Source organism: Primulina eburnea, chromosome 16 (assembly GCF_022965805.1).
Source record: "Primulina eburnea isolate SZY01 chromosome 16, ASM2296580v1, whole genome shotgun sequence".
Taxonomy (NCBI): domain Eukaryota; kingdom Viridiplantae; phylum Streptophyta; class Magnoliopsida; order Lamiales; family Gesneriaceae; genus Primulina; species Primulina eburnea.
The window spans coordinates 11,321,558-11,332,145 of record NC_133116.1 but is presented as its reverse complement, the minus strand read 5'-3'; the positions used below and the strand labels follow the sequence as shown (position 1 = coordinate 11,332,145).

The 10,588-nt window shown below is 36.7% G+C and overlaps 1 pseudogene; it reads left to right on the top strand.

The window, feature by feature from the left end:
- Positions 1-6,295: 6,295 nt before the first annotated feature.
- On the top strand, positions 6,296-10,367 carry LOC140816504 (ultraviolet-B receptor UVR8-like; annotated as a pseudogene).
- The last annotated feature ends 221 nt before the right edge of the window (positions 10,368-10,588 follow it).

Below are 10,588 nucleotides of genomic sequence, written 5' to 3'. Positions count from 1 at the left end.
TGCGTTGGTCTCTCGATTAAACTAACCCTCATTGTACCCAACTTTCAAAAATTTTAAATTCTCACAAGGTATAATCTTAACTGTTAAGATCGTGACTAAAACTTGTGACACATCAAACTTATGTTCCCAAAAATTTACTAACTCAATGTTTATCCTTATAACTTAACTAACCGATCAAATTTACCTTAAATCGTCATCACTTTAAATTCTTCATTTGCCACAAAATTATTTCACTAACGCTTAAACTTTCACGCCTAAGATACAATGTCCTTGGTTACTATTCATTATACCTTATAACCCAAATATCTAAATATTCTATATTTCCTTCGAGCCTAAATAACTGAAAATTCCTACCATTTAAACCGTTCAATTCTCACTTACTACTAAATAAGTTCTCAAGTTTCTTAAAATTGTAGAATTAATTCTTACTTTCCTCGAATATCATCCAATTTTTTTTTTTCCTAAATCTCGAAATTCCACAATTACCCATTGGTTCTCAGTATTCCCAATTTCATTTTTATAGATTTCTCGCATCATAAGGTTCAATAGCCTTAAGTTTATTAAACCCAAAATTAATTCCCATAACACGTCTTACATTCCTATAAATACTTAAAATTCCAATTCCTCAAAATTCGCATTCAATCCTTAAAATTTTGAAATTGCAATCTGACTCTTACAGTTCTCCAAATTTACATTTTGGCCCTACAACTCTTCGAAATTTGCATCATTGTCCCCATAAAATTTTCCATCTTTCCCTCATTAAACTTTTAAATTCTCGAACTCAAAATTAAATCCCAAAATTTGGTAAATTCAAAAATAGTCCCTTAGAATTTGTTTTTGAACCTAGGTCCTCAAATCATTGGTTATTACAATTAGGTCCTTAAAATTCTCAATTCCTGCAATTCAATCCTTAAATCCAACTATGTAGAGCATGCATCCTAAATAAATTCTCATAATTAATCTTACATTTCCATATATACTTAAAATCCTCAAATTGTACATTTATAATCCTAAAGATTGTCGTAGTCTTCGGATCGCTATTGCTTATATGAAATCCTCAAAAATTTACTCGACTAGCAACCAAGAACCATTAATAATTTCTTAGAAATTCTACAAGTCTCAAAAGCATTCATAATTTTTAAGTTTAACTTATGGCCCATAAGTAGAACATCGGTACTACTAACCCAAAAATTAATATAGTCAAATAATTTACGACATCTCCTAATGCACAATAGAAAAATTCTTATTTATGTCCGGTGGGGGTGGAGGTGCATTTCCCTCCTACCTCTGATGCTCACCGTCCTCATGACAGCGCTCATCATCCCTCGCGCGCTAAACAAGGCGTCTAGGAGGCGTATTGTTCCATACATAACCCATACGTGACCAACATGCATAATTCCATAATTTATTTTTAAATTTAAATAAACGCTGAACAATTAAAATATGAACGTAAAATATTTCATGGAAACATGCTGTTTAAAATAATTCATGCTTTAAATAAAATGCGTAAATGTAAAACTTACAGACCGAAGACGTGGCTTCGTGAGCTTCTCGTGGTCAGTAGTAGTGTAACCCTTTACAAGAACATAGGCTCTGATACCAACTGTAAAGGCCCGAAAATTCGTGGTTGAAAATTTGCGGAAAAATTAAAAATTTTCTTTTAAAGTAAACGGAGAATCAAATTCATAAAATAAACTGTTAAATAATGTTTAATGTTTAAAAATAGCAGCGGAAGAATTTAATGTTTGCAAAGTAACAATTTAAAATAATTCAACAAGAGATAAAATGTTTGAGCATGAAAAAAAAAATCGTAAGTGCTTAAAATGAGGTCCTCGGGTTCCACTACTGCCGACCCAAGCCAGCTCACGGGTCCCCGCCCTCGGCCCCGACCTCATCAGTACCTACAACAATCAAGTCTAGTGAGCCTAAAGACTCAGCATGCATATATCGTAAATAACGAGTAAATAATATAGTAAAATTTGCATGGGATAAAAATATCATGTCATGAGGCATAAAGTGAAAATAACTTGTCACGAGCAATTATAATACATGCATAACTGAACTGAAAATCATAGTGAAAATGTTTGCTCCTTGGAGCCCTGTACTGAAATAACATGTAATAATTTTCTGTTGAGATTATGGTCTACGCAAGTGGCCCCTGCACTGAAATGACCGGTAACTGGCGACCGGGCCTGTAACTGGCGACAGGACTTAGTAATGTACGTCTGATCAGACCACTGCCACAGTACTGGGTGAAACAACTGAACTGACCGGTAACTGGCGACCGGGCCTGTAACTGGCGACAGGACTTAGTAATGCTCTCATAACCGGTAACTGACGACCGGACCGGTAACTGGCGACCGGATTTAATCATGATAGTAAAGTGACCACAAGCAATATCCCATAAATCTCAAAATGAATATTTTATATTTTTATGCACGTAATATAATTAACCAACATAATTAAATATGAACAATCTCGATCTTCTTGCATTAAAATCATGTACTTGCGATATTTAAAAATATCTATATGGCTTGATTGAAGAGTGAAAGAAGATATAAACATGCCTTGGTTTGTTTTGACAGAAAACAAACGAAATAACGACGCGGCGCGGCGGAGACGGAGTGCTCTTCCTTAATTCCTTTAAACTAAGCATGCACCATAATTATTATAATAGCGTAAAAATCGTAAACGTGATGCATGAACATTTAAAAATATCATGATTTGTGCTTAGGACGCTGCCATGACCAAAATTTCACCCCGGGTGGAAAATGACCATTTTGCCCCTGAAAACCCAAAAATTATCGTTTCAACCCTGGACTTCTAAAATTGACCCGAAGCTTACCAAGATCCCTAAAATATCCCAAAACATTTTTTTTAAAAGCGTTCCTAGACACACACTCGAGTCAAAATCAGAACTTATCTAATTCGTTTTAAAACTCGGATCGGGATTCCGGTTTTAATCCGAATAATTCAAAAATTTACCCAAATCTTCTACAACTTTTACCATATCTTAAAAAAAAAACACTAACTAGATCCTAAACTAGAATTTCCAACACAAAACGCACGGCTGGAACTCAAAGTTTTGCCAAAACTCTCGGTCCACTCCTAAATTTCCTAAGAAAAAATTTCTTGGCCACTCCCTTGATTTTTAATAACCAAACACATGTCCTACCTTCACTCCCACGGTCCTCTCTTATACTCCCACCTATAAAGCCCTTAAGACTCACCATTAGGCCCTTAATAACCCCTCTAAACTAGGCCAAGCTCAAACAAAACCACTGCACAACCCAAAACCCACGCTGCGCACCAAAATCCCACGGCCACTCACTACCACCGATCCACCACAGCACCAGCAACTACGGCTAACTCCAGGACCTGTCACGGACCCATGTGGGTCAGCTCCAAGGCCAAGGACGAACCATGCACCGCTGCGACTCCCATTCGCTCGACCTACAACAACCAACCTTGACGCAGCAAACAAACTCTTCGGCCCTTCAACTTACAACCCCAACCCGCTTGCTAATCCTTGAAACATCATCATGTCACCAATATCATCCTCTTAACAACATATCACAGCAGCCCCGTTGCACAATCATCAACAAAAACGTGAGAAGAGAGCAGCAAATGAAAGAATGCAATAAACCCATGAAAATATACTAATCCTCTCTCCCATGCTTGGATCGAGAGTTTAAATGCATAAATACATGTACATCAGTAGTGTAACGTGAATGATGCAGAAAAAGAGTAAAAACGTGCCTTGCGGTGTTGATGATAAAGAAAAACGAGAGGAGGAGAGCTTCCCTAGCAAGGACAAACGACCACCGAAGGTTTTTTTTTCCTAGGAGAGTAGCACTGAATTTGAGAGAGACGGCAGCTGGGATTGGGGTGTCGGCTGATGGGGTGTTTAAGTTTAGGTTAAGTGGGATTAAGGTGTTAATTAAATAGAAAAATAATACTTAATGGGCTCTAATTAAATAATTAAAAGTTTAAAAGAGTTTTAAGCCCAACAAGCTTAAAAGTAGGCCCATTAAATCCAAACGCACTCCCGGAAAATATTTTGAGTTGGAAAGAATTTGAAAATATTAGCCGAACCAATAAAAAGTCCCCCGATTCGATAAAATTTACGTACCGTTAAAAATAAACTCTCGCAGGTAAAAATACTTTAATAAAATCCTATTTTAGAAAAATACACTTAAAATGTTCTAAATTAATTTATAAAAATTAATCGTGTAATTAAAATAATTTTTCTGAAAATTCCCCGGTCTCCGATCCTCGTTCGAACGTGAGATGCAACTTAAAAATCTTAATGCCCGAACTTTTAAAATTTCAGGAAACAAATCCTATCATGCATGAATTATGCCTAAGATGCATAAAAATAATTAACATAAATTAATGAAGTAAACATGCTAAATTACCACTTCTTAAATAAATCTTTATTAACTTATCTCAATACTCCATCTCCAGTCCGGCCTCACTTATTTAACTAAAAAGATAACAATTAAACTACTGTGTAAAATAAATAAATTTAAAGAAAAGAATTTAAATACTCATGCAATAAAAATCATTTTAATTTAAATACTAGAATTATGCATGGCTTCTACGTAGTCTGATTTACGGGTTCTACAGTTTAAGTCTTTATTGTTTATTGGGTTAATTGGTTAGATGTTATATTTGTGTTTATGGGTTATAGTGTTGTTGATTATTATTGTTTTGAGGTATAGTTGCTTATAGTTGTTGTGTGGTTGTTGTTGAGTTGTTGCGGTTTGATTTTTAGTTGCCTTGGATTTTGTCTTCGCCGTGACAGCACCGCACCCGCACTCTTGCAAGGACCGCACCCGCGGTCATATCGATTGGAATTGGTAGTTCTGCCCATAGACCGCACCCGCGGTAGAAGTTGGCACCACACCTGCGGTGTGAGACCGCACCCGCGGTAATTGCAGGACCGCACCCGCGGTCGTAGTTTCAGGGTACTGTTTTAGTGTTCTGCCGTGTGAGCGCACCCGCGGTGCTTGTTGGAGCGCACCCGCGGTCATGCACAGTAGAGGCATGGTCGAGACTTTAAGTGTACTTTTGGAGTGGTTGGTTCATTTCCTTCCTTTCTTTTCCTCTCCATTTCGAGATTTCCCATGGAAGCAAGGGTTTTCTCCATTTCCTTTCTTTTCTAATCTTTGATTCAAGCGTTTAGTTGTATTTTCGAGTTGAGATTGAGGTTCCTTGTCGCTCTAGGAAGCTAAGGTAAGCTTTTATTGTTGTTTATGTTTTGTTTTGGTGAAGAGATGATTTGGGTTGATGATTTGAGTTGATTTATGGATTTTATGTTATGGATTCTTGGATATTGAGTTGATATTGGTGATATTTATGGAATATTGTTGTAGGTGGTGTATCAAGGTTTAGTTTGGAAGTTGCTATTGGTTGTAAGTGGAAATCTCATTCCTTTGCTCACATGAATGTTATATGTATTGTGTTTAAAAGATTTCAATGTGTTATTCCCTTCAATGACTTCATTGTTATGTATTGATAGACTTTATATATATATTGGGGGCATTTATGTCTCAACTATAGAAAAGGGAATACAAAAGAAAAGAAAGAGTTACAAAGTGATGTTTAAATGCCATAGAGAGTTCAAATGTTTCCGGATTGATAGATACATAGTCAGAGCATTGCATGCAATTAGATGATCATCGCCTATAGGCTTATATCCCTCACAGTTATCGGTTTATATCGATGGGATATTTGCACCCACAGTTATAGATACTATTGATATCAATCCCCAGAGCAAAGAGAAATACCATCGCTATAGTTTTATTATGATATGAAATGAAATGATATGTTATGTATCAGAGTTTGATGGTATTTATGATTTCAAAGTCATGTTTTACAGATTATGTTATTGTTATGTAAGAGTTCCACTTGCTGAGTTTTATAACTCATTCCAGTTATTTTCATGTGATGCAGATAAGAGGGACCAGCCGGGAAGTTGATTGGGACTGGAGTCATATGCATAGAAGAGGGATGTGAAGGCTATTCTGACATGATCATAGGAATGATATTTTGTGTTTTGTTGTATCATTTGAATGATCATGTATTTGCTTTTGTTGGAAAATATTTGTAAATGCATTTTATGTTATAAAATGTTAGCCGTTCCTCCCTACAAAGAAAAGTTTAAAATTTCCGCTGTATTTTATTTAAAATTGGGTCAAGGTGTCACAAATATTTTTTGTATGAATTACATTTGTTATAATAATAAAATTGATAGAAACTTCTAAAATATATTGGGAATTTGTTTCTGGAAGTATCATCCATTCCATGGAAAGATGGTTTCCGAGTCAGATACGCGCTTCAATTCAACTTGAAATCACTGTTGAAACCTACCCAAAATTTGTGGCTGCGCAGCCACAGCCTCCATCGAAAGACACGTTCTTTGAGAACTTGTCGTAGAAGCCCGCCGGTGCAGTGGCATCCCACTAATTATGGCCTCCAAAACTGTTGTTATTGCATGGTCTCCCCCATTACCTCATCAAACTACAGTCTACCCTACATGCTCTTTCTCAATTTTCACTCTTATCTAGGTTTCAATGGTTTTTTTAGGGGTTCTGGAGAAGATGGGCAGTTGGGAATTGGAAACAGTGAGGAGAAAGAATGGGTTTGTGCCATTTCTGCTCTGAGTTCTAGCAACGTTTGCTCTGTAGTGGCCGGCAGCCGTAACTCCCTTGCTATATGTGATGAAGGAAAGGTTCTAATTTTGAACTCCTTTATCTTGGTTTTACTGTATTTGATGATATGTCTATACTGTGTTTGATAGTGTGCTTGTTTGCTTGATGCTTGTGATGATTTAGTTATTTACATGGGGCTGGAATCAAAGGGGAACACTGGGCCATCCACAGGAAACCAAAAATGAGAATGTTCCCAGCCAAGTTAAGGCACTTGCCAATGTCAAAATTATTCAGTTGTTTCATGGTTTCTTTTCTGTGACTTATTTATTTATTTGTTTTTTTGACAATGGTGTAGACTTTGGCATTCTTTGTAAGTAAAGTGTTCTGGTTTTGATCATAGGCTGCTATTGGTGGCTGGCATTGCTTGGCCGTTGATGAACAAGGTCGAGCTTATGCATGGGGTACGTCTACTGTTTTTGCTCAGTACCTTTTTTTAATGTGTTTACATTTTACAGAGGCCAAGTGAGAGTGGAAAATGTTGAAGTTTCAGCTTTCAAAGTTATTTGTGGTTAATAAGTGGAAATTTTGATCTCGTGCTAGGATAGTTTCGTGATTCATATGTGGACTAAAAAGTAGAGTTAGCTCCTTTTATTTCTGAACGGTGAACCTTCTTCGGTGCAGGTGGGAATGAGTATGGACAGTGTGGTGAAGAACCTGAACGGAAAGAAGACATGGCAAACCTGTCAGAAGAGATATAATCATTCCACAGCGATGTGTGCCAAGACTTTCTGTTCGTCAGGTGGTTAAACTTCCGTATCTCAGTTTTAAGCATGGAAAATAATCATTTTAATACTTCATTCCCCTCGGATAATTGGGTTAATTAATATCAAAAAAATTGTTGCAGTGAACTTGTACTGAATGAAACATTTCAATATCAAGCATAGCTGATAATTATTCTTCTAGATGATCTATGATTACCATCGACATTTATTCATGTTTGGCCCCAAAGACTTAGAATTATTTTTTATCAACCCAAGAAGCAGCATTTGACTGTTTTTTGCCATGTGTTTGATTTTCTAATGTATATGCCATACGCATGCGCCAAGCCACTAGTCAGATTCACCGGTGACAGTCCTAACTTTTTCACCTCACAGGTAGCTGCTGGTGGAATTCATTCTGTTGTTCTTACCCGAGAAGGACATGTATGGACATGGGGTCAACCATGGCCTCCTGGAGACATGTATGTTTGGTTTACTGAAGTCTGTGATAAATATATTATTTCTTTTCTGATTTTTTCTTATCTGTTACTGGCATTCATTGGATTAAGTAGCTTAGTTAGTTGCTTACACTTGTTTAACGTCAATCAATCTATAGAAAGCAAATTTCGACCCCAGTTCGAGTGCAAGGTCTTGATAGTGTTAGGTTAATTGCATTAGGTGCATTTCACAATTTGGCTCTTCTTGACGATGGAACTTTGATGGCTTGGGGCAATAATGAGTATGGTCAGCTTGGAACTGGTGATACCCAGCCAAGATCACAACCTATTCCTGTCCAGGGCCTCTCTGATCTTACTTTGGTTTGTGTTACCATCCTCTATATATACTCTGTTGGCCATTAGTTTCCTTTTTTCATTGCATAGAATCTTGTGAGCATTTTATTTTTGCCACCAGTCAGTGATTGTTTCATTATATCAACTTCAACTAACTGTTGTGGTTGATTTTTATAGTAATGATAATTTCTGAATAAAAGACGGTGAATAGAGATGGAATTTTGAAGGTTATACGTTACGAAATTACTGATATCACATGGCAATTATAATTTGGAGTTCTATGGAAAAGAGTATAGTCTAGAACTTACCGTCATAATAAATTTTGAGAAATAGAACATCTTTGATTTTACTTATGGTTGGACTTAAGCGATTCTCTGCATTGTTGTCCAGGTTGATATTGCTGCTGGAGGATGGCATTCTACCGCGTTGACTGATGATAGATAGGTATATATTATGTCTCTTCATTCAGCTAAAAATTTGTGCATTTGAACACATGTCGGTGCTTCTATCTAGTTCATGTTTTTCTTTAGGTGTATGGATGGGGCAGAGGGGAGCACGGAAGACTTGGATTTGGAGATGACAAGAGCAGCAAAATGGTTCCTCAAAGGGTTCAACTTTTAGTGGGCGAGGACATTGTTCAGGTTCTTACATGTATCAGCATCCTTGTGATTCTTATATTAAAAATTTGTAATGACTTAAATAAAAATTCAACAAACGAAATGCTCCTTCAGCCTTCCATTCATTTCGTTGCTTTCATAAAAATTGAGTAACATCAGTTTTGCGTGACTGCATGTGTGTCATGGTACTTAAAACACCTTAACTCACATTCTTATAGTATCATGAATTTGGGTATAGACTAAGCCAAATTCTAGCTTTTGCTCTTTAAGACTGTGTTGACATATCTATGCTTGTTACGAATTTAATATATCTGTTAATGGCTTCTTTTCTTTTCTTTGTTTTGTGGTTTGTCCCTTTGAGTAATTAGGCAATTTTATGATGTGAACATTTTGTTTTGTTATTTATAGCATGCTTCTTTGGAAAACCAAATATAAAAAATTCTGTTTTTTTTGCAGGTTTCTTGTGGAGGTACTCACTCCGTTGCATTAACGAGGGATGGCTGCATGTATTCAGTAAGTGCTTTACACATCTTTTAATCTTTTTTATGCAAAAATGAACGTACCATCAACCCACCCAGAGGTATACGCTCTTCAGAAAAATAAACAAGCAATATATGCATCTTTTTTATGCATCAAATGGACATACTATCAGCCATTCAGCCCACCAAACGGTATATGCTCTTCAGAAAAATAAACAATCAATATATGCCCTTCAGGAATATAAAAAACAATGTAGATAGCCGCAAACAAAATAAAAATGTTTGGAACATCAACTCTAATGTTATATATTTTCTATCCCTGACCATTTGACATAGGTTTTATGTACATAGTCTTGAATAAATATTGATGAACAAAATTCACCAATTCGACTTAATTCAGTTGAAATCGGAAAGTTCTGTTTTTCTGTTTTGGAACATCAGCTCTTGTGGTTATTACAAGGTATTTATTTAATGCATCTCTGTAACACTCAATAAATGCTTCGTTTTCTCTCTGCTGTACATTTTTCCGAGTGTTGAAACTCAATCAGGAACCCCAGATGAGCAAAACTTTCTATTTCCAATTCACGTTTAACTTGAATCCAAGTGGTTTTCAAGGCAGTCATGCAAAACACATCTGACTTATCTTGATGCTGGCAGTTTGGACGAGGGGACCATGGATGTTTGGGATATGGACGAAAGGTGACAACAGGGAATCCAGCTGAAGTTCCGATAACAATTCCACCTTCTAAAGGCATCAGCGGCAGTGCAGCTGAAGGCCGGTGGTGTGCTAAACTAGTTGCTTGTGGTGGCCGTCATACTCTGGCGATAGCCGAATGGCACTCTTCTGAGGCGGATCACGAACTCTGAAGCGCTAAAAAGGTAATGGGTCTACGAGAAATGGCCTAGTTTGTTATTTTGTAGTAGAAAACCTTGTATAAGAGATATGGGGTACTGTGAGATACCTTGGATTTGCGTCTTGTACTCTTTCCATCTGCCGTGTAACTTACTAACACTAATATTTGTTTTACAATATTAGTTTTTTGGAGGGGAAAAAATACCCTACTAATTCGCTTTTTGGGTAAATTGCACGATCTAATTGCCATAAATACCATCGGAGGTTTGGGGAACTAAAATGTCCCCTGAAAGATTGTTCTAATCGCCATAAATACTTGCGAGGTTTAAAGAACTACGACGTGTTCCAAAATGTTACGGAAGATTTTTGTTTCCGTCACCGATCTGTCACATCAGTATCACAAAGCTTTACTAGAATAAATAGATATTTTTTGA